The sequence below is a fragment of the Haliotis asinina genome, chromosome 6, assembly GCF_037392515.1.
Source record: "Haliotis asinina isolate JCU_RB_2024 chromosome 6, JCU_Hal_asi_v2, whole genome shotgun sequence".
Lineage (NCBI taxonomy): Eukaryota > Metazoa > Mollusca > Gastropoda > Lepetellida > Haliotidae > Haliotis > Haliotis asinina.
The window spans coordinates 42,454,164-42,476,267 of NC_090285.1; the positions used below are offsets into that span (position 1 = coordinate 42,454,164).

Genomic DNA, 22,104 nt, shown 5'->3' on the forward strand with positions numbered 1-22,104 from the left:
CACGACTAACCCGACTTTCTTGACATCACGACAGTATGGGCCGTCATCGTTTTCATATTAATTTTATTCGAAAAACAACATAGGCTGCATGCACGATCTCTATTGGGCGGGCGAAAACTGGATGTTTGGGGCGAGGGGGCGGGCGAAGTAGTGTGTCCTTTCTCGCAGCAGATGCGCACAGAAACAGCGTTCATATGTATCACAAGTACCAAATACTTGCCAGATACTGTAAAGATAACACTCCAACATGAAAACACATGATTGTGTAAACCCACTGAAAATGCGAGGATGCTGTTTGATCGCAATGTCCCTTCCCCACTACCCCGTGTGTATATGTAGCCGAAGTTTGCCTGTGAGCGTTGTCTACGGCCATACCACGTTGAAAACACCGGTTCTCGTCCGATCACCGAAGTTAAGCAGCGTCGGGCCCGGATAGTACTTGGATGGGTGACCGCCTGGGAACACCGGGTGCAGTAGACATTTTCATTTTCTCCTTTTTTATGTATATTTTTTTTAATTTGTTTGTATTTCCACCACAAGGTGCATGTGTATCATTGACATCGGAAAGTCATGATACATTCTATTTCGTTTTGAATGGGCAAACTCCTGCATGCCTGAATATGCTTGTGAACGATTTGTTCTTACACACTTACATACCGAGGACTTTTCAGTTATACTTCTCACCATTTTCCCCCGTCAGTTCACTCGACTACTCATCATCTACTCTGAAGGCATGTATGTTTCATTCGCCACATGAAAGTGTCACTGTACTCCGACAATCAAACATGTCATTTACGATCTTACTTTCGTATATCAAAGGCTGCTTATGTCACATCACAATGTTGTTTGTATCAGGTCTCAGCGCACAACTCTTTGCCTATGCAGATGAGATAATAAGGAAAAGGTAAATCGCATTGAACGCCTGCTATAGGATTCACTGGTTTGCTGTAGGAAAATTACTTTCAAATCTGTGACAGCAAGCCCACAGTGATTCCCTGCTTTCTAAACACACATGGCATGACGATGCGGCTGGGTGGTGAATCAGTCAGCTATTTTATGTTTGCAGTTCTAGCTAGGTCACGCAGACGTACTTTACATGTATTAGACAGTATTTCCGTACCTTTACTTTGACACATAACAGCAGTGTTGCAAGCATTTGGGCGAATGTCAAACGCACACGCCTCACACGACCAAGGGTGCACAACTCTTGTCGCCCTAGTCCTGCATAGGCGAGGTGTGTGTCGGTAAAACACCCGGTAGATGTCAACGTGCTTGTGGAGCTACATGTACACACATAAAAGGAAATCTGTATTGACGATATCTGATATCATCAACACTTTACATGATACATATACAATTTGCATTCTTTGCTTCACATCTTGCTTTGTTTATGTTAAACTTTTGTAGTCTTTGCGTTTATTTTCCTTTGTTTATTTTAGGGTCGGGTATCTGGCTTGAGTGTAATGTGTATGTGGGGTTATGTATTTTGATGGGGCTGGATCTAAGTGAAACAAAACAAGACACACCGGCCTTTAGATGGGGTAGGGTTTGGAACGCCCTCTATCATATCAATGTAGGAACATACTTATCAAATCCTTCTTTGCTCAATGCTGTATATGCTTTTGCTCAATGTATATGGTTTTACCGACACCTACCTTGGGCAACGGTTTCTTTGCCTCACCTTTACGGTTAAGGCTCATTTTGTAATTATGATCAGTCTAAGCCATCATTCACACTATACCTGCTATCGCTGACACGCATTCTTTGTTATTTCTATGCTGCTGAAATAAATGGCATTGTTTTGTTATCAGTGTTTTCAAGTTTTCTTTTGGGGTATTTGGATGGCCCTGAAAAGGGCCTTTGGACCACAGAAATGTGGAGCGAAGGCGAGACAAAGAGACCTTAGGCCTTCTTTGGCTTGGTGGCCTTCTTCTTGGGGGTCTTGACCTTCTTGGGTTTGGCAGCTGCCTTCTTAGGGGTCTTTGCCTTCTTGGGCTTGGCTGCAGCTTTCACCTTCTTTGGTGACTTGGCGGCCTTCTTAGCGGCTGTCTTTGGCTTCTTGGCAGCAACTGGCTTCTTGACTTTCTTGGGAGATTTGGCAGCCTTCTTTGGCTTGGCAGCAGGCTTAGCCTTCTTGGGTTTTTCGGCTTTCTTCACCTCGCCAAGACGGAAGGACCCAGCAGCTCCAGTTCCCTTTGATTGCTTCAGTGCACCATTCTTGACTCCATTTTTCAAAGCAACCTTGACGCGAGCATTGATGGCGACCTGGTTGTCACCAACTTTGTAGTTGGCCAGGATGTATTTCAGTATAGCCTGTCGGGAAGAGCCACCCCTCTCCTTCAAGGATGAAATAGCTTTCTTGATCATATCCACATAGGTGGGATGTGCGGCAACCTTCTTCGGCTTGGCAGCAGCTTTCTTCTTGGGAGTCTTGACAGCAGCGGGGGCAGCAGCAACATCAGCCATAGTGGTAGGTTTGAGTGCAGAAAGTCACGTCAGCTACAAACGGAGCACGGAGAGCGAATGCCTCTCCCCGACAGCCAGCCCGGGTGATACTACAGAGGCGCGGACGTCGGAGGAGACACCCTGCATGTTGTGGCTGCTAGCTGCTAGCTCGGGAGCGTGTGTGCTTTCTCGTGCATTTGTATCCGAATAATCACTTCTTAATCGAGGAAAGTTTCTATTTGAACTTCATGACTGGATGCAAAAATCATTTGGCTACATGTCTGTTACAATAACAACACTCACAGGTGAATGGTGAAGCCACACGGGCTATTTTCAGTGAAGCCATCGAGGCAAAAATGTAGACATCGTTCGTTTCAAAAGTACATTTCGAGGCTCTAGACTCAAATTCAATCATTTCAAATGTTGTATGTCGTTTCTCAAGATATCTAACTATGAAGGTAAACCCCAACATAACTCATTACTGCCTCTCAGACGCTAAAACAAGCACCCAAACAAAGGCAATGAAGCACGTTTATCTGACAAGTTCGCCATTTTGCGAGAGAAAACATTCGACACTGTTACTGAACACATGATCTGGGGCACTACATTTACTGTTGAAATTTGCTTTTTGCCTCATAAGTAAGTAGCTAGGATGTTTCTTTCAATGAAACGGTGTTCCAAGACGCGAATCTCGGCACACAAACGGGGCGCGAACCCCAGTATGTAGAGTAAGATGGACATCTATTATACAAGACGCTGTACAGAACGATACCAGCAGTCGATCGTCACAGATTAACTATTTTTGCCTGCCACGACTAACCCGACTTTCTTGACATCACGACAGTATGGGCCGTCATCGTTTTCATATTAATTTTATTCGAAAAACAACATAGGCTGCATGCACGATCTCTATTGGGCGGGCGAAAACTGGATGTTTGGGGCGAGGGGGCGGGCGAAGTAGTGTGTCCTTTCTCGCAGCAGATGCGCACAGAAACAGCGTTCATATGTATCACAAGTACCAAATACTTGCCAGATACTGTAAAGATAACACTCCAACATGAAAACACATGATTGTGTAAACCCACTGAAAATGCGAGGATGCTGTTTGATCGCAATGTCCCTTCCCCACTACCCCGTGTGTATATGTAGCCGAAGTTTGCCTGTGAGCGTTGTCTACGGCCATACCACGTTGAAAACACCGGTTCTCGTCCGATCACCGAAGTTAAGCAACGTCGGGCCCGGATAGTACTTGGATGGGTGACCGCCTGGGAACACCGGGTGCAGTAGACATTTTCATTTTCTCCTTTTTTATGTATATTTTTTTTTATTTGTTTGTATTTCCACCACAAGGTGCATGTGTATCATTGACATCGGAAAGTCATGATACATTCTATTTCGTTTTGAATGGGCAAACTCCTGCATGCCTGAATATGCTTGTGAACGATTTGTTCTTACACACTTACATACCGAGGACTTTTCAGTTATACTTCTCACCATTTTCCCCCGTCAGTTCACTCGACTACTCATCATCTACTCTGAAGGCATGTATGTTTCATTCGCCACATGAAAGTGTCACTGTACTCCGACAATCAAACATGTCATTTACGATCTTACTTTCGTATATTAAAGGCTGCTTATGTCACATCACAATGTTGTTTGTATCAGGTCTCAGCGCACAACTCTTTGCCTATGCAGATGAGATAATAAGGAAAAGGTAAATCGCATTGAACGCCTGCTATAGGATTCACTGGTTTGCTGTAGGAAAATTACTTTCAAATCTGTGACAGCAAGCCCACAGTGATTCCCTGCTTTCTAAACACACATGGCATGACGATGCGGCTGGGTGGTGAATCAGTCAGCTATTTTATGTTTGCAGTTCTAGCTAGGTCACGCAGACGTACTTTACATGTATTAGACAGTATTTCCGTACCTTTACTTTGACACATAACAGCAGTGTTGCAGGCATTGGGGCGAATGTCAAACGCACACGCCTCACACGACCAAGGGTGCACAACTCTTGTCGCCCTAGTCCTGCATAGGCGAGGTGTGTGTCGGTAAAACACCCGGTGGATGTCAACGTGCTTGTGGAGCTACATGTACACACATAAAAGGAAATCTGTATTGACGATATCTGATATCATCAACACTTTACATGATACATATACAATTTGCATTCTTTGCTTCACATCTTGCTTTGTTTATGTTAAACTTTTGTAGTCTTTGCGTTTATTTTCCTTTGTTTATTTTAGGGTCGGGTATCTAGCTTGAGTGTAATGTGTATGTGGGGTTATGTATTTTGATGGGGCTGGATCTAAGTGAAACAAAACAAGACACACCGGCCATTAGATGGGGTAGGGTTTTGAACGCCCACTATCATATCAATGTAGGAACATACTTATCAAATCCTTCTTTGCTCAATGCTGTATATGCTTTTGCTCAATGTATATGGTTTTACCGACACCTACCTTGGGCAACGGTTTCTTTGCCTCACCTTTACGGTTAAGGCTCATTTTGTAATTATGATCAGTCTAAGCCATCATTCACACTATACCTGCTATCGCTGACACGCATTCTTTGTTATTTCTATGCTGCTGAAATAAATGGCATTGTTTTGTTATCAGTGTTTTCAAGTTTTCTTTTGGGGTATTTGGATGGCCCTGAAAAGGGCCTTTGGACCACAGAAATGTGGAGCGAAGGCGAGACAAAGAGACCTTAGGCCTTCTTTGGCTTGGTGGCCTTCTTCTTGGGGGTCTTGACCTTCTTGGGTTTGGCAGCTGCCTTCTTAGGGGTCTTTGCCTTCTTGGGCTTGGCTGCAGCTTTCACCTTCTTTGGTGACTTGGCGGCCTTCTTAGCGGCTGTCTTTGGCTTCTTGGCAGCAACTGGCTTCTTGACTTTCTTGGGAGATTTGGCAGCCTTCTTTGGCTTGGCAGCAGGCTTAGCCTTCTTGGGTTTTTCGGCTTTCTTCACCTCGCCAAGACGGAAGGACCCAGCAGCTCCAGTTCCCTTTGATTGCTTCAGTGCACCATTCTTGACTCCATTTTTCAAAGCAACCTTGACGCGAGCATTGATGGCGACCTGGTTGTCACCAACTTTGTAGTTGGCCAGGATGTATTTCAGTATAGCCTGTCGGGAAGAACCACCCCTCTCCTTCAAGGATGAAATAGCTTTCTTGATCATATCCACATAGGTGGGATGTGCGGCAACCTTCTTCGGCTTGGCAGCAGCTTTCTTCTTGGGAGTCTTGACAGCAGCGGGGGCAGCAGCAACATCAGCCATAGTGGTAGGTTTGAGTGCAGAAAGTCACGTCAGCTACAAACGGAGCACGGAGAGCGAATGCCTCTCCCCGACAGCCAGCCCGGGTGATACTACAGAGGCGCGGACGTCGGAGGAGACACCCTGCATGTTGTGGCTGCTAGCTGCTAGCTCGGGAGCGTGTGTGCTTTCTCGTGCATTTGTATCCGAATAATCACTTCTTATTCGAGGAAAGTTTCTATTTTAACTTCATGACTGGATGCAAAAATCATTTGGCTACATGTCTGTTACAATAACAACACTCACAGGTGAATGGTGAAGCCACACGGGCTATTTTCAGTGAAGCCATCGAGGCAAAAATGTAGACATCGTTCGTTTCAAAAGTACATTTCGAGGCTTTAGACTCAAATTCAATCATTTCAAATGTTGTATGTCGTTTCTCAAGATATCTAACTATGAAGGTAAACCCCAACATAACTCATTACTGCCTCTCAGACGCTAAAACAAGCACCCAAACAAAGGCAATGAAGCACGTTTATCTGACAAGTTCGCCATTTTGCGAGAGAAAACATTCGACACTGTTACTGAACACATGATCTGGGGCACTACATTTACTGTTGAAATTTGCTTTTTGCCTCATAAGTAAGTAGCTAGGATGTTTCTTTCAATGAAACGGTGTTCCAAGACGCGAATCTCGGCACACAAACGGGGCGCGAACCCCAGTATGTAGAGTAAGATGGACATCTATTATACAAGACGCTGTACAGAACGATACCAGCAGTCGATCGTCACAGATTAACTATTTTTGCCTGCCACGACTAACCCGACTTTCTTGACATCACGACAGTATGGGCCGTCATCGTTTTCATATTAATTTTATTCGAAAAACAACATAGGCTGCATGCACGATCTCTATTGGGCGGGCGAAAACTGGATGTTTGGGGCGAGGGGACGGGCGAAGTAGTGTGTCCTTTCTCGCAGCAGATGCGCACAGAAACAGCGTTCATATGTATCACAAGTACCAAATACTTGCCAGATACTGTAAAGATAACACTCCAACATGAAAACACATGATTGTGTAAACCCACTGAAAATGCGAGGATGCTGTTTGATCGCAATGTCCCTTCCCCACTACCCCGTGTGTATATGTAGCCGAAGTTTGCCTGTGAGCGTTGTCTACGGCCATACCACGTTGAAAACACCGGTTCTCGTCCGATCACCGAAGTTAAGCAGCGTCGGGCCCGGATAGTACTTGGATGGGTGACCGCCTGGGAACACCGGGTGCAGTAGACATTTTCATTTTCTCCTTTTTTATGTATATTTTTTTTATTTGTTTGTATTTCCACCACAAGGTGCATGTGTATCATTGACATCGGAAAGTCATGATACATTCTATTTCGTTTTGAATGGGCAAACTCCTGCATGCCTGAATATGCTTGTGAACGATTTGTTCTTACACACTTACATACCGAGGACTTTTCAGTTATACTTCTCACCATTTTCCCCCGTCAGTTCACTCGACTACTCATCATCTACTCTGAAGGCATGTATGTTTCATTCGCCACATGAAAGTGTCACTGTACTCCGACAATCAAACATGTCATTTACGATCTTACTTTCGTATATTAAAGGCTGCTTATGTCACATCACAATGTTGTTTGTATCAGGTCTCAGCGCACAACTCTTTGCCTATGCAGATGAGATAATAAGGAAAAGGTAAATCGCATTGAACGCCTGCTATAGGATTCACTGGTTTGCTGTAGGAAAATTACTTTCAAATCTGTGACAGCAAGCCCACAGTGATTCCCTGCTTTCTAAACACACATGGCATGACGATGCGGCTGGGTGGTGAATCAGTCAGCTATTTTATGTTTGCAGTTCTAGCTAGGTCACGCAGACGTACTTTACATGTATTAGACAGTATTTCCGTACCTTTACTTTGACACATAACAGCAGTGTTGCAGGCATTGGGGCGAATGTCAAACGCACACGCCTCACACGACCAAGGGTGCACAACTCTTGTCGCCCTAGTCCTGCATAGGCGAGGTGTGTGTCGGTAAAACACCCGGTGGATGTCAACGTGCTTGTGGAGCTACATGTACACACATAAAAGGAAATCTGTATTGACGATATCTGATATCATCAACACTTTACATGATACATATACAATTTGCATTCTTTGCTTCACATCTTGCTTTGTTTATGTTAAACTTTTGTAGTCTTTGCGTTTATTTTCCTTTGTTTATTTTAGGGTCGGGTATCTGGCTTGAGTGTAATGTGTATGTGGGGTTATGTATTTTGATGGGGCTGGATCTAAGTGAAACAAAACAAGACACACCGGCCATTAGATGGGGTAGGGTTTTGAACGCCCACTATCATATCAATGTAGGAACATACTTATCAAATCCTTCTTTGCTCAATGCTGTATATGCTTTTGCTCAATGTATATGGTTTTACCGACACCTACCTTGGGCAACGGTTTCTTTGCCTCACCTTTACGGTTAAGGCTCATTTTGTAATTATGATCAGTCTAAGCCATCATTCACACTATACCTGCTATCGCTGACACGCATTCTTTGTTATTTCTATGCTGCTGAAATAAATGGCATTGTTTTGTTATCAGTGTTTTCAAGTTTTCTTTTGGGGTATTTGGATGGCCCTGAAAAGGGCCTTTGGACCACAGAAATGTGGAGCGAAGGCGAGACAAAGAGACCTTAGGCCTTCTTTGGCTTGGTGGCCTTCTTCTTGGGGGTCTTGACCTTCTTGGGTTTGGCAGCTGCCTTCTTAGGGGTCTTTGCCTTCTTGGGCTTGGCTGCAGCTTTCACCTTCTTTGGTGACTTGGCGGCCTTCTTAGCGGCTGTCTTTGGCTTCTTGGCAGCAACTGGCTTCTTGACTTTCTTGGGAGATTTGGCAGCCTTCTTTGGCTTGGCAGCAGGCTTAGCCTTCTTGGGTTTTTCGGCTTTCTTCACCTCGCCAAGACGGAAGGACCCAGCAGCTCCAGTTCCCTTTGATTGCTTCAGTGCACCATTCTTGACTCCATTTTTCAAAGCAACCTTGACGCGAGCATTGATGGCGACCTGGTTGTCACCAACTTTGTAGTTGGCCAGGATGTATTTCAGTATAGCCTGTCGGGAAGAACCACCCCTCTCCTTCAAGGATGAAATAGCTTTCTTGATCATATCCACATAGGTGGGATGTGCGGCAACCTTCTTCGGCTTGGCAGCAGCTTTCTTCTTGGGAGTCTTGACAGCAGCGGGGGCAGCAGCAACATCAGCCATAGTGGTAGGTTTGAGTGCAGAAAGTCACGTCAGCTACAAACGGAGCACGGAGAGCGAATGCCTCTCCCCGTTTCGTTCGTTAGTTTAGTGCTTTTGAGGTCGCCTTCGCCGGTTGGCATGTCGGCAGACCTATCCCTCCTTGGGATGCGTGGGGTGTCCCTCTTTGGGACGCATGGTTGCGGACGTGGTTGTGGCTGCCAAGGGCTGGGGGTGTCCCACTTTGGGACGCATGGGCCGTTGCTGGTGTCGGTGCTTGATGGGGGAGTGGGGTACACAGTGGCCTGTGTAATGGGTTTTTTTTTTTTTTTTTTTTTTTTTTTTTTTTTTTTTTTCGTACGGGAGTAGACACGGCCACTCCCCTCGCTATTTGCTGGGGAGTAGACACGGCTACTCCCCGACTTCACCCTGGGAGTGGGCACGGCCATTCCCCTCGCTATCTACTGGGGAGTAGGCACGGCTACTCTCCGACTTCACCCTGGGAGTGGGCACGGCCACTCCCCTCGCTATCTGTTGGGGAGTAGACACGGCCACTCCCCGACTTCATCCTGGGAATGGGCACGGCCACTCCCCTCGCTATATGTTGGGGAGTAGACACGGCCACTCCCCGACTTCATCCTGGGAGTGGGCACGGCCACTCCTCTGGCTATCTGCTGGGGAGTAGACACGGCCACTCTCCGGCTTGACCCTGAGAGCGGGCACGGCCACTCCCTTAGCTCTCTGCCGGGGAGTGGACGCAGCCACTCCCTCCCATACCTGCTTCTGGAGCGGATATGGCCTCTCCATTGTGGTTACCTATGCTTACCTTGTTCTGTTTTTGTCCCTCCTTGGGACGCATGTGGTTGTTAATTGCCGACACACGTGGCCTCTCCCCGACAGCCAGCCCGGGTGATACTACAGAGGCGCGGACGTCGGAGGAGACACCCTGCATGTTGTGGCTGCTAGCTGCTAGCTCGGGAGCGTGTGTGCTTTCTCGTGCATTTGTATCCGAATAATCACTTCTTATTCGAGGAAAGTTTCTATTTTAACTTCATGACTGGATGCAAAAATCATTTGGCTACATGTCTGTTACAATAACAACACTCACAGGTGAATGGTGAAGCCACACGGGCTATTTTCAGTGAAGCCATCGAGGCAAAAATGTAGACATCGTTCGTTTCAAAAGTACATTTCGAGGCTTTAGACTCAAATTCAATCATTTCAAATGTTGTATGTCGTTTCTCAAGATATCTAACTATGAAGGTAAACCCCAACATAACTCATTACTGCCTCTCAGACGCTAAAACAAGCACCCAAACAAAGGCAATGAAGCACGTTTATCTGACAAGTTCGCCATTTTGCGAGAGAAAACATTCGACACTGTTACTGAACACATGATCTGGGGCACTACATTTACTGTTGAAATTTGCTTTTTGCCTCATAAGTAAGTAGCTAGGATGTTTCTTTCAATGAAACGGTGTTCCAAGACGCGAATCTCGGCACACAAACGGGGCGCGAACCCCAGTATGTAGAGTAAGATGGACATCTATTATACAAGACGCTGTACAGAACGATACCAGCAGTCGATCGTCACAGATTAACTATTTTTGCCTGCCACGACTAACCCGACTTTCTTGACATCACGACAGTATGGGCCGTCATCGTTTTCATATTAATTTTATTCGAAAAACAACATAGGCTGCATGCACGATCTCTATTGGGCGGGCGAAAACTGGATGTTTGGGGCGAGGGGACGGGCGAAGTAGTGTGTCCTTTCTCGCAGCAGATGCGCACAGAAACAGCGTTCATATGTATCACAAGTACCAAATACTTGCCAGATACTGTAAAGATAACACTCCAACATGAAAACACATGATTGTGTAAACCCACTGAAAATGCGAGGATGCTGTTTGATCGCAATGTCCCTTCCCCACTACCCCGTGTGTATATGTAGCCGAAGTTTGCCTGTGAGCGTTGTCTACGGCCATACCACGTTGAAAACACCGGTTCTCGTCCGATCACCGAAGTTAAGCAGCGTCGGGCCCGGATAGTACTTGGATGGGTGACCGCCTGGGAACACCGGGTGCAGTAGACATTTTCATTTTCTCCTTTTTTATGTATATTTTTTTTATTTGTTTGTATTTCCACCACAAGGTGCATGTGTATCATTGACATCGGAAAGTCATGATACATTCTATTTCGTTTTGAATGGGCAAACTCCTGCATGCCTGAATATGCTTGTGAACGATTTGTTCTTACACACTTACATACCGAGGACTTTTCAGTTATACTTCTCACCATTTTCCCCCGTCAGTTCACTCGACTACTCATCATCTACTCTGAAGGCATGTATGTTTCATTCGCCACATGAAAGTGTCACTGTACTCCGACAATCAAACATGTCATTTACGATCTTACTTTCGTATATTAAAGGCTGCTTATGTCACATCACAATGTTGTTTGTATCAGGTCTCAGCGCACAACTCTTTGCCTATGCAGATGAGATAATAAGGAAAAGGTAAATCGCATTGAACGCCTGCTATAGGATTCACTGGTTTGCTGTAGGAAAATTACTTTCAAATCTGTGACAGCAAGCCCACAGTGATTCCCTGCTTTCTAAACACACATGGCATGACGATGCGGCTGGGTGGTGAATCAGTCAGCTATTTTATGTTTGCAGTTCTAGCTAGGTCACGCAGACGTACTTTACATGTATTAGACAGTATTTCCGTACCTTTACTTTGACACATAACAGCAGTGTTGCAGGCATTGGGGCGAATGTCAAACGCACACGCCTCACACGACCAAGGGTGCACAACTCTTGTCGCCCTAGTCCTGCATAGGCGAGGTGTGTGTCGGTAAAACACCCGGTGGATGTCAACGTGCTTGTGGAGCTACATGTACACACATAAAAGGAAATCTGTATTGACGATATCTGATATCATCAACACTTTACATGATACATATACAATTTGCATTCTTTGCTTCACATCTTGCTTTGTTTATGTTAAACTTTTGTAGTCTTTGCGTTTATTTTCCTTTGTTTATTTTAGGGTCGGGTATCTGGCTTGAGTGTAATGTGTATGTGGGGTTATGTATTTTGATGGGGCTGGATCTAAGTGAAACAAAACAAGACACACCGGCCATTAGATGGGGTAGGGTTTTGAACGCCCACTATCATATCAATGTAGGAACATACTTATCAAATCCTTCTTTGCTCAATGCTGTATATGCTTTTGCTCAATGTATATGGTTTTACCGACACCTACCTTGGGCAACGGTTTCTTTGCCTCACCTTTACGGTTAAGGCTCATTTTGTAATTATGATCAGTCTAAGCCATCATTCACACTATACCTGCTATCGCTGACACGCATTCTTTGTTATTTCTATGCTGCTGAAATAAATGGCATTGTTTTGTTATCAGTGTTTTCAAGTTTTCTTTTGGGGTATTTGGATGGCCCTGAAAAGGGCCTTTGGACCACAGAAATGTGGAGCGAAGGCGAGACAAAGAGACCTTAGGCCTTCTTTGGCTTGGTGGCCTTCTTCTTGGGGGTCTTGACCTTCTTGGGTTTGGCAGCTGCCTTCTTAGGGGTCTTTGCCTTCTTGGGCTTGGCTGCAGCTTTCACCTTCTTTGGTGACTTGGCGGCCTTCTTAGCGGCTGTCTTTGGCTTCTTGGCAGCAACTGGCTTCTTGACTTTCTTGGGAGATTTGGCAGCCTTCTTTGGCTTGGCAGCAGGCTTAGCCTTCTTGGGTTTTTCGGCTTTCTTCACCTCGCCAAGACGGAAGGACCCAGCAGCTCCAGTTCCCTTTGATTGCTTCAGTGCACCATTCTTGACTCCATTTTTCAAAGCAACCTTGACGCGAGCATTGATGGCGACCTGGTTGTCACCAACTTTGTAGTTGGCCAGGATGTATTTCAGTATAGCCTGTCGGGAAGAACCACCCCTCTCCTTCAAGGATGAAATAGCTTTCTTGATCATATCCACATAGGTGGGATGTGCGGCAACCTTCTTCGGCTTGGCAGCAGCTTTCTTCTTGGGAGTCTTGACAGCAGCGGGGGCAGCAGCAACATCAGCCATAGTGGTAGGTTTGAGTGCAGAAAGTCACGTCAGCTACAAACGGAGCACGGAGAGCGAATGCCTCTCCCCGTTTCGTTCGTTAGTTTAGTGCTTTTGAGGTCGCCTTCGCCGGTTGGCATGTCGGCAGACCTATCCCTCCTTGGGATGCGTGGGGTGTCCCTCTTTGGGACGCATGGTTGCGGACGTGGTTGTGGCTGCCAAGGGCTGGGGGTGTCCCACTTTGGGACGCATGGGCCGTTGCTGGTGTCGGTGCTTGATGGGGGAGTGGGGTACACAGTGGCCTGTGTAATGGGTTTTTTTTTTTTTTTTTTTTTTTTTTTTTTTTTTTTTTTCGTACGGGAGTAGACACGGCCACTCCCCTCGCTATTTGCTGGGGAGTAGACACGGCTACTCCCCGACTTCACCCTGGGAGTGGGCACGGCCATTCCCCTCGCTATCTACTGGGGAGTAGGCACGGCTACTCTCCGACTTCACCCTGGGAGTGGGCACGGCCACTCCCCTCGCTATCTGTTGGGGAGTAGACACGGCCACTCCCCGACTTCATCCTGGGAATGGGCACGGCCACTCCCCTCGCTATATGTTGGGGAGTAGACACGGCCACTCCCCGACTTCATCCTGGGAGTGGGCACGGCCACTCCTCTGGCTATCTGCTGGGGAGTAGACACGGCCACTCTCCGGCTTGACCCTGAGAGCGGGCACGGCCACTCCCTTAGCTCTCTGCCGGGGAGTGGACGCAGCCACTCCCTCCCATACCTGCTTCTGGAGCGGATATGGCCTCTCCATTGTGGTTACCTATGCTTACCTTGTTCTGTTTTTGTCCCTCCTTGGGACGCATGTGGTTGTTAATTGCCGACACACGTGGCCTCTCCCCGACAGCCAGCCCGGGTGATACTACAGAGGCGCGGACGTCGGAGGAGACACCCTGCATGTTGTGGCTGCTAGCTGCTAGCTCGGGAGCGTGTGTGCTTTCTCGTGCATTTGTATCCGAATAATCACTTCTTATTCGAGGAAAGTTTCTATTTTAACTTCATGACTGGATGCAAAAATCATTTGGCTACATGTCTGTTACAATAACAACACTCACAGGTGAATGGTGAAGCCACACGGGCTATTTTCAGTGAAGCCATCGAGGCAAAAATGTAGACATCGTTCGTTTCAAAAGTACATTTCGAGGCTTTAGACTCAAATTCAATCATTTCAAATGTTGTATGTCGTTTCTCAAGATATCTAACTATGAAGGTAAACCCCAACATAACTCATTACTGCCTCTCAGACGCTAAAACAAGCACCCAAACAAAGGCAATGAAGCACGTTTATCTGACAAGTTCGCCATTTTGCGAGAGAAAACATTCGACACTGTTACTGAACACATGATCTGGGGCACTACATTTACTGTTGAAATTTGCTTTTTGCCTCATAAGTAAGTAGCTAGGATGTTTCTTTCAATGAAACGGTGTTCCAAGACGCGAATCTCGGCACACAAACGGGGCGCGAACCCCAGTATGTAGAGTAAGATGGACATCTATTATACAAGACGCTGTACAGAACGATACCAGCAGTCGATCGTCACAGATTAACTATTTTTGCCTGCCACGACTAACCCGACTTTCTTGACATCACGACAGTATGGGCCGTCATCGTTTTCATATTAATTTTATTCGAAAAACAACATAGGCTGCATGCACGATCTCTATTGGGCGGGCGAAAACTGGATGTTTGGGGCGAGGGGACGGGCGAAGTAGTGTGTCCTTTCTCGCAGCAGATGCGCACAGAAACAGCGTTCATATGTATCACAAGTACCAAATACTTGCCAGATACTGTAAAGATAACACTCCAACATGAAAACACATGATTGTGTAAACCCACTGAAAATGCGAGGATGCTGTTTGATCGCAATGTCCCTTCCCCACTACCCCGTGTGTATATGTAGCCGAAGTTTGCCTGTGAGCGTTGTCTACGGCCATACCACGTTGAAAACACCGGTTCTCGTCCGATCACCGAAGTTAAGCAGCGTCGGGCCCGGATAGTACTTGGATGGGTGACCGCCTGGGAACACCGGGTGCAGTAGACATTTTCATTTTCTCCTTTTTTATGTATATTTTTTTTATTTGTTTGTATTTCCACCACAAGGTGCATGTGTATCATTGACATCGGAAAGTCATGATACATTCTATTTCGTTTTGAATGGGCAAACTCCTGCATGCCTGAATATGCTTGTGAACGATTTGTTCTTACACACTTACATACCGAGGACTTTTCAGTTATACTTCTCACCATTTTCCCCCGTCAGTTCACTCGACTACTCATCATCTACTCTGAAGGCATGTATGTTTCATTCGCCACATGAAAGTGTCACTGTACTCCGACAATCAAACATGTCATTTACGATCTTACTTTCGTATATTAAAGGCTGCTTATGTCACATCACAATGTTGTTTGTATCAGGTCTCAGCGCACAACTCTTTGCCTATGCAGATGAGATAATAAGGAAAAGGTAAATCGCATTGAACGCCTGCTATAGGATTCACTGGTTTGCTGTAGGAAAATTACTTTCAAATCTGTGACAGCAAGCCCACAGTGATTCCCTGCTTTCTAAACACACATGGCATGACGATGCGGCTGGGTGGTGAATCAGTCAGCTATTTTATGTTTGCAGTTCTAGCTAGGTCACGCAGACGTACTTTACATGTATTAGACAGTATTTCCGTACCTTTACTTTGACACATAACAGCAGTGTTGCAAGCATTGGGGCGAATGTCAAACGCACACGCCTCACACGACCAAGGGTGCACAACTCTTGTCGCCCTAGTCCTGCATAGGCGAGGTGTGTGTCGGTAAAACACCCGGTGGATGTCAACGTGCTTGTGGAGCTACATGTACACACATAAAAGGAAATCTGTATTGACGATATCTGATATCATCAACACTTTACATGATACATATACAATTTGCATTCTTTGCTTCACATCTTGCTTTGTTTATGTTAAACTTTTGTAGTCTTTGCGTTTATTTTCCTTTGTTTATTTTAGGGTCGGGTATCTGGCTTGAGTGTAATGTGTATGTGGGGTTATGTATTTTGATGGGGCTGGATCTAAGTGAAACAAAACAAGACACACCGGCCTTTAGATGAGGTAGGGTTTGGAACGCCCACTATCATATCAATGTAGGAACATACTTATCAAATCCTTCTTTGCTCAATGCTGTATATGCTTTTGCTCAATGTATATGGTTTTACCGACACCTACCTTGGGCAACGGTTTCTTTGCCTCACCTTTACGGTTAAGGCTCATTTTGTAATTATGATCAGTCTAAGCCATCATTCACACTATACCTGCTATCGCTGACACGCATTCTTTGTTATTTCTATGCTGCTGAAATAAATGGCATTGTTTTGTTATCAGTGTTTTCAAGTTTTCTTTTGGGGTATTTGGATGGCCCTGAAAAGGGCCTTTGGACCACAGAAATGTGGAGCGAAGGCGAGACAAAGAGACCTTAGACCTTCTTTGGCTTGGTGGCCTTCTTCTTGGGGGTCTTGACCTTCTTGGGTTTGGCAGCTGCCTTCTTAGGGGTCTTTGCCTTCTTGGGCTTGGCTGCAGCTTTCACCTTCTTTGGTGACTTGGCGGCCTTCTTAGCGGCTGTCTTTGGCTTCTTGGCAGCAACTGGCTTCTTGACTTTCTTGGGAGATTTGGCAGCCTTCTTTGGCTTGGCAGCAGGCTTAGCCTTCTTGGGTTTTTCGGCTTTCTTCACCTCGCCAAGACGGAAGGACCCAGCAGCTCCAGTTCCCTTTGATTGCTTCAGTGCACCATTCTTGACTCCATTTTTCAAAGCAACCTTGACGCGAGCATTGATGGCGACCTGGTTGTCACCAACTTTGTAGTTGGCCAGGATGTATTTCAGTATAGCCTGTCGGGAAGAACCACCCCTCTCCTTCAAGGATGAAATAGCTTTCTTGATCATATCCACATAGGTGGGATGTGCGGCAACCTTCTTCGGCTTGGCAGCAGCTTTCTTCTTGGGAGTCTTGACAGCAGCGGGGGCAGCAGCAACATCAGCCATAGTGGTAGGTTTGAGTGCAGAAAGTCACGTCAGCTACAAACGGAGCACGGAGAGCGAATGCCTCTCCCCGACAGCCAGCCCGGGTGATACTACAGAGGCGCGGACGTCGGAGGAGACACCCTGCATGTTGTGGCTGCTAGCTGCTAGCTCGGGAGCGTGTGTGCTTTCTCGTGCATTTGTATCCGAATAATCACTTCTTAATCGAGGAAAGTTTCTATTTGAACTTCATGACTGGATGCAAAAATCATTTGGCTACATGTCTGTTACAATAACAACACTCACAGGTGAATGGTGAAGCCACACGGGCTATTTTCAGTGAAGCCATCGAGGCAAAAATGTAGACATCGTTCGTTTCAAAAGTACATTTCGAGGCTCTAGACTCAAATTCAATCATTTCAAATGTTGTATGTCGTTTCTCAAGATATCTAACTATGAAGGTAAACCCCAACATAACTCATTACTGCCTCTCAGACGCTAAAACAAGCACCCAAACAAAGGCAATGAAGCACGTTTATCTGACAAGTTCGCCATTTTGCGAGAGAAAACATTCGACACTGTTACTGAACACATGATCTCGGGCACTACATTTACTCTTGAAATTTGCTTTTTGCCTCATAAGTAAGTAGCTAGGATGTTTCTTTCAATGAAACGGTGTTCCAAGACGCGAATCTCGGCACACAAACGGGGCGCGAACCCCAGTATGTAGAGTAAGATGGACATCTATTATACAAGACGCTGTACAGAACGATACCAGCAGTCGATCGTCACAGATTAACTATTTTTGCCTGCCACGACTAACCCGACTTTCTTGACATCACGACAGTATGGGCCGTCATCGTTTTCATATTAATTTTATTCGAAAAACAACATAGGCTGCATGCACGATCTCTATTGGGCGGGCGAAAACTGGATGTTTGGGGCGAGGGGGCGGGCGAAGTAGTGTGTCCTTTCTCGCAGCAGATGCGCACAGAAACAGCGTTCATATGTATCACAAGTACCAAATACTTGCCAGATACTGTAAAGATAACACTCCAACATGAAAACACATGATTGTGTAAACCCACTGAAAATGCGAGGATGCTGTTTGATCGCAATGTCCCTTCCCCACTACCCCGTGTGTATATGTAGCCGAAGTTTGCCTGTGAGCGTTGTCTACGGCCATACCACGTTGAAAACACCGGTTCTCGTCCGATCACCGAAGTTAAGCAGCGTCGGGCCCGGATAGTACTTGGATGGGTGACCGCCTGGGAACACCGGGTGCAGTAGACATTTTCATTTTCTCCTTTTTTATGTATATTTTTTTTTATTTGTTTGTATTTCCACCACAAGGTGCATGTGTATCATTGACATCGGAAAGTCATGATACATTCTATTTCGTTTTGAATGGGCAAACTCCTGCATGCCTGAATATGCTTGTGAACGATTTGTTCTTACACACTTACATACCGAGGACTTTTCAGTTATACTTCTCACCATTTTCCCCCGTCAGTTCACTCGACTACTCATCATCTACTCTGAAGGCATGTATGTTTCATTCGCCACATGAAAGTGTCACTGTACTCCGACAATCAAACATGTCATTTACGATCTTACTTTCGTATATTAAAGGCTGCTTATGTCACATCACAATGTTGTTTGTATCAGGTCTCAGCGCACAACTCTTTGCCTATGCAGATGAGATAATAAGGAAAAGGTAAATCGCATTGAACGCCTGCTATAGGATTCACTGGTTTGCTGTAGGAAAATTACTTTCAAATCTGTGACAGCAAGCCCACAGTGATTCCCTGCTTTCTAAACACACATGGCATGACGATGCGGCTGGGTGGTGAATCAGTCAGCTATTTTATGTTTGCAGTTCTAGCTAGGTCACGCAGACGTACTTTACATGTATTAGACAGTATTTCCGTACCTTTACTTTGACACATAACAGCAGTGTTGCAAGCATTGGGGCGAATGTCAAACGCACACGCCTCACACGACCAAGGGTGCACAACTCTTGTCGCCCTAGTCCTGCATAGGCGAGGTGTGTGTCGGTAAAACACCCGGTGGATGTCAACGTGCTTGTGGAGCTACATGTACACACATAAAAGGAAATCTGTATTGACGATATCTGATATCATCAACACTTTACATGATACATATACAATTTGCATTCTTTGCTTCACATCTTGCTTTGTTTATGTTAAACTTTTGTAGTCTTTGCGTTTATTTTCCTTTGTTTATTTTAGGGTCGGGTATCTGACTTGAGTGTAATGTGTATGTGGGGTTATGTATTTTGATGGGGCTGGATCTAAGTGAAACAAAACAAGACACACCGGCCTTTAGATGGGGTAGGGTTTGGAACGCCCACTATCATATCAATGTAGGAACATACTTATCAAATCCTTCTTTGCTCAATGCTGTATATGCTTTTGCTCAATGTATATGGTTTTACCGACACCTACCTTGGGCAACGGTTTCTTTGCCTCACCTTTACGGTTAAGGCTCATTTTGTAATTATGATCAGTCTAAGCCATCATTCACACTATACCTGCTATCGCTGACACGCATTCTTTGTTATTTCTATGCTGCTGAAATAAATGGCATTGTTTTGTTATCAGTGTTTTCAAGTTTTCTTTTGGGGTATTTGGATGGCCCTGAAAAGGGCCTTTGGACCACAGAAATGTGGAGCGAAGGCGAGACAAAGAGACCTTAGGCCTTCTTTGGCTTGGTGGCCTTCTTCTTGGGGGTCTTGACCTTCTTGGGTTTGGCAGCTGCCTTCTTAGGGGTCTTTGCCTTCTTGGGCTTGGCTGCAGCTTTCACCTTCTTTGGTGACTTGGCGGCCTTCTTAGCGGCTGTCTTTGGCTTCTTGGCAGCAACTGGCTTCTTGACTTTCTTGGGAGATTTGGCAGCCTTCTTTGGCTTGGCAGCAGGCTTAGCCTTCTTGGGTTTTTCGGCTTTCTTCACCTCGCCAAGACGGAAGGACCCAGCAGCTCCAGTTCCCTTTGATTGCTTCAGTGCACCATTCTTGACTCCATTTTTCAAAGCAACCTTGACGCGAGCATTGATGGCGACCTGGTTGTCACCAACTTTGTAGTTGGCCAGGATGTATTTCAGTATAGCCTGTCGGGAAGAACCACCCCTCTCCTTCAAGGATGAAATAGCTTTCTTGATCATATCCACATAGGTGGGATGTGCGGCAACCTTCTTCGGCTTGGCAGCAGCTTTCTTCTTGGGAGTCTTGACAGCAGCGGGGGCAGCAGCAACATCAGCCATAGTGGTAGGTTTGAGTGCAGAAAGTCACGTCAGCTACAAACGGAGCACGGAGAGCGAATGCCTCTCCCCGACAGCCAGCCCGGGTGATACTACAGAGGCGCGGACGTCGGAGGAGACACCCTGCATGTTGTGGCTGCTAGCTGCTAGCTCGGGAGCGTGTGTGCTTTCTCGTGCATTTGTATCCGAATAATCACTTCTTAATCGAGGAAAGTTTCTATTTTAACTTCATGACTGGATGCAAAAATCATTTGGCTACATGTCTGTTACAATAACAACACTCACAGGTGAATGGTGAAGCCACACGGGCTATTTTCAGTGAAGCCATCGAGGCAAAAATGTAGACATCGTTCGTTTCAAAAGTACATTTCGAGGCTTTAGACTCAAATTCAATCATTTCAAATGTTGTATGTCGTTTCTCAAGATATCTAACTATGTAGGTAAACCCCAACATAACTCATTACTGCCTCTCAGACGCTAAAACAAGCACCCAAACAAAGGCAATGAAGCACGTTTATCTGACAAGTTCGCCATTTTGCGAGAGAAAACATTCGACACTGTTACTGAACACATGATCTGGGGCACTACATTTACTGTTGAAATTTGCTTTTTGCCTCATAAGTAAGTAGCTAGGATGTTTCTTTCAATGAAACGGTGTTCCAAGACGCGAATCTCGGCACACAAACGGGGCGCGAACCCCAGTAAGTAGAGTAAGATGGACATCTATTATACAAGACGCTGTACAGAACGATACCAGCAGTCGATCGTCACAGATTAACTATTTTTTCCTGCCACGATTAACCCGACTTTCTTGACATCACGACAGTATGGGCCGTCATCGTTTTCATATTAATTTTATTCGAAAAACAACATAGGCTGCATGCACGATCTCTATTGGGCGGGCGAAAACTGGATGTTTGGGGCGAGGGGGCGGGCGAAGTAGTGTGTCCTTTCTCGCAGCAGATGCGCACAGAAACAGCGTTCATATGTATCACAAGTACCAAATACTTGCCAGATACTGTAAAGATAACACTCCAACATGAAAACACATGATTGTGTAAACCCACTGAAAATGCGAGGATGCTGTTTGATCGCAATGTCCCTTCCCCACTACCCCGTGTGTATATGTAGCCGAAGTTTGCCTGTGAGCGTTGTCTACGGCCATACCACGTTGAAAACACCGGTTCTCGTCCGATCACCGAAGTTAAGCAACGTCTGGCCCGGATAGTACTTGGATGGGTGACCGCCTGGGAACACCGGGTGCAGTAGACATTTTCATTTTCTCCTTTTTTATGTATATTTTTTTTTATTTGTTTGTATTTCCACCACAAGGTGCATGTGTATCATTGACATCGGAAAGTCATGATACATTCTATTTCGTTTTGAATGGGCAAACTCCTGCATGCCTGAATATGCTTGTGAACGATTTGTTCTTACACACTTACATACCGAGGACTTTTCAGTTATACTTCTCACCATTTTCCCCCGTCAGTTCACTCGACTACTCATCATCTACTCTGAAGGCATGTATGTTTCATTCGCCACATGAAAGTGTCACTGTACTCCGACAATCAAACATGTCATTTACGATCTTACTTTCGTATATTAAAGGCTGCTTATGTCACATCACAATGTTGTTTGTATCAGGTCTCAGCGCACAACTCTTTGCCTATGCAGATGAGATAATAAGGAAAAGGTAAATCGCATTGAACGCCTGCTATAGGATTCACTGGTTTGCTGTAGGAAAATTACTTTCAAATCTGTG

At 45.6% G+C, this 22,104-nt stretch overlaps 7 non-coding genes across 7 annotated transcripts; all 7 read left to right on the plus strand.

Moving 5' to 3' along the window:
• Window positions 1–361: 361 nt before the first annotated feature.
• LOC137288400 (5S ribosomal RNA) lies at window positions 362–480 on the plus strand. Its single transcript, XR_010957173.1, has one exon. It is a non-coding gene; the product is annotated as a 5S ribosomal RNA (ribosomal RNA).
• A 3,136-nt stretch (window positions 481–3,616) lies between these two features.
• On the plus strand, window positions 3,617–3,735 carry LOC137288365 (5S ribosomal RNA). Its single transcript, XR_010957139.1, has one exon. It is a non-coding gene; the product is annotated as a 5S ribosomal RNA (ribosomal RNA).
• Window positions 3,736–6,871: 3,136 nt separating this feature from the next.
• LOC137288402 (5S ribosomal RNA) lies at window positions 6,872–6,990 on the plus strand. Its single transcript, XR_010957175.1, has one exon. It is a non-coding gene; the product is annotated as a 5S ribosomal RNA (ribosomal RNA).
• A 3,937-nt stretch (window positions 6,991–10,927) lies between these two features.
• LOC137288403 (5S ribosomal RNA) lies at window positions 10,928–11,046 on the plus strand. Its single transcript, XR_010957176.1, has one exon. It is a non-coding gene; the product is annotated as a 5S ribosomal RNA (ribosomal RNA).
• Window positions 11,047–14,983: 3,937 nt separating this feature from the next.
• LOC137288404 (5S ribosomal RNA) lies at window positions 14,984–15,102 on the plus strand. Its single transcript, XR_010957177.1, has one exon. It is a non-coding gene; the product is annotated as a 5S ribosomal RNA (ribosomal RNA).
• A 3,135-nt stretch (window positions 15,103–18,237) lies between these two features.
• LOC137288405 (5S ribosomal RNA) lies at window positions 18,238–18,356 on the plus strand. Its single transcript, XR_010957178.1, has one exon. It is a non-coding gene; the product is annotated as a 5S ribosomal RNA (ribosomal RNA).
• Window positions 18,357–21,492: 3,136 nt separating this feature from the next.
• On the plus strand, window positions 21,493–21,611 carry LOC137288327 (5S ribosomal RNA). Its single transcript, XR_010957105.1, has one exon. It is a non-coding gene; the product is annotated as a 5S ribosomal RNA (ribosomal RNA).
• The last annotated feature ends 493 nt before the right edge of the window (window positions 21,612–22,104 follow it).